The 2,442-nt window shown below is 42.7% G+C and overlaps 1 non-coding gene across 1 annotated transcript; it reads left to right on the top strand.

Moving 5' to 3' along the window:
* Positions 1-2,121: 2,121 nt before the first annotated feature.
* On the top strand, positions 2,122-2,229 carry LOC112713315 (small nucleolar RNA R71). The gene has a single exon (XR_003158288.1). It is a non-coding gene; the product is annotated as a small nucleolar RNA R71 (small nucleolar RNA).
* The last annotated feature ends 213 nt before the right edge of the window (positions 2,230-2,442 follow it).

The raw sequence follows: 2,442 nt of genomic DNA, 5'->3' as shown, positions 1-2,442 counted from the left end.
AAGGAAAAGTCATCCCTGCACCAAGTGGCGAGCAAAATTGCTCTTTGTGCCAATTCTGGTGTTAAACGCTGGGCAGGTGCCCATTTCTGGCGTTTAACGCCAACTTCTTGCCCTTTTCTGGCTTTTAACGCCAATCTGGTGCCCCTTTCTGGCGTTAAACGCCCAGAATGGTGCCAGATTGGGCGTTAAATGCCCATCTGCTAGCCTTACTGGCGTTTAAACGCAAGCAGGTTCTTCCTCCAGGGTGTGCTGTTTTTCTTTCTGTTTTTCATTCTGTTTTTGCTTTTTCCATTGATTTTGTGACTTCTCATGATCATCAACCTACAGAAAACATAAAATAACAAAGGAAAATAGATAAAATATAACATTGGGTTGCCTCCCAACAAGCGCTTCTTTAATGTCAGTAGCTTGACAGAGGGCTCTCATGGAGCCTCACAGATATTCAGAGCAATGTTGGAACCTCCCTACACCAAACTTAGAGTTTGAATGTGGGGGTTCAACACCAAACTTAGAAGTTGGTTGTGGCCTCCCAACACCAAACTTAGAGTTTGACTGTGGGGGCTCTGTTTGGCTCTGTTTTGAGAGAAGCTCTTCATGCTTCCTCTCCATGATGACAGAGGGATATCCTTGAGCCTTGAACACAAAGGATTCTTTATTCACTTGAATGATCAATTCTCCTCTATTAATATCAATCACAGCCTTTACTGTGGCTAGGAAGGGTCTGCCAAGAATGATGGATTCATCCATGCACTTCCCAGTCTCTAGGACTATGAAATTAGCAGGGATGTAATGGTCTTCAACTTTTACCAGAACATCCTCTACAAGTCCATAAGCTTGTTTTCTTGAGTTGTCTGCCATCTCTAGTGAGATTTTTGCAGCTTGCACCTCAAAGATCCCTAGCTTCTCCATTACAGAGAGAGGCATGAGATTTACACTTGACCCTAGGTCACACAAGGCCTTCTTGAAGGTCATGGTGCCTATGGTACAAGGTATTAAAAACTTCCCAGGATCCTGTCTCTTTTGAGGCAGTTTCTGCCTAGACAAGTCATCCAGTTCTTTGGTGAGCAAAGGGGGTTCATCCTCCCAAGTCTCATTTCCAAATAACTTGTCATTTAGCTTCATGATTGCTCCAAGGTATTTAGCAACTTGCTCTTCAGTGACATACTCATCCTCTTCAGAAGAGGAATACTCATCAGAGCTCATGAATGGCAGAAGTAAGTCCAATGGAATCTCTATGGTCTCATTTTGAGCCTCAGATTCCCATGGTTCCTCATTGGGGAACTCATTGGAGGCCAGTGGACGTCCATTGAGGTCTTCCTCAGTGGCGTTTACTGCCTCTTCCTCCTCTTCAAATTCGGCCATATTGATGGCTTTGCACTCTTCTTTTGGATTTTCTTCTGTATTGCTTGGAAGAGTACTAGGAGGGAGTTCAGTAATTTTCTTGCTCAGCTGACCCACTTGTGCCTCCAAATTTCTAATGGAGGACCTTGTTTCAGTCATGAAACTTTGAGTGGTCTTGATTAGATTAGAGACCATGGTTGCTAAGTCAGAGGTGTTCTGCTTAGGACTCTCTGTCTGTTGCTGAGAAGATGATGGAAAAGGCTTGCTATTGCTAAACCTGTTTCTTCCACCATTATTGTTGTTGAAACCTTGTTGAGGTCTCTGTTGATCCTTCCATGAGAGATTTGGATGATTTCTCCATGAAGGATTATAGGTGTTTCCATAAGGTTCTCCCATGTAATTCACCTCTTCCATTGAAGGGTTCTCAGGATCATAAGCTTCTTCTTCAGATGAAGCTTCCTTAGTACTGCTTGGTGCATTTTGCATTTCAGACAGACTTTGAGAAATCATATTGACTTGCTGAGTCAATATCTTGTTCTGAGCCAATATGGCATTCAGAGTGTCAATCTCAAGAACTCCTTTCTTCTGATTTGTCCCATTGTTCACAGGATTCCTTTCAGAAGTGTACATGAATTGGTTATTTGCAACCATTTCAATTAGTTCTTGAGCTTCTGTAGGCGTCTTCTTCAGATGAAGAGATCCTCCAGCAGAGCTATCCAAAGACATATTGGATAGTTCAGAGAGACCATCATAGAAAATACCTATGATGCTCCATTCAGAAAGCATATCAGAGGGACACTTTCTGATTAATTGTTTGTATCTTTCCCAAGCTTCATAGAGGGATTCTCCTTCCTTCTGTCTGAAGGTTTGGACTTCCACTCTAAGCTTACTCAATTTTTGAGGTGGAAATAACTTTGCCAAGAAGGCATTGACGAGCTTTTCCCAAGAGTTCAGGCTTTCTTTAGGTTGTGAATCCAACCATGTCCTAGCTCTTTCTCTTACAGCAAAAGGGAATAGCATAAGTCTGTAGACCTCAGGGTCAACCCCATTAGTCTTGACAGTGTCACAGATTTGCAAGAACTCAGCTAAGAACTGATGAGG

This window comes from Arachis hypogaea, chromosome 9 (assembly GCF_003086295.3).
Source record: "Arachis hypogaea cultivar Tifrunner chromosome 9, arahy.Tifrunner.gnm2.J5K5, whole genome shotgun sequence".
NCBI lineage: Eukaryota > Viridiplantae > Streptophyta > Magnoliopsida > Fabales > Fabaceae > Arachis > Arachis hypogaea.
This window is presented reverse-complemented; position numbering and strand designations above follow the sequence as displayed.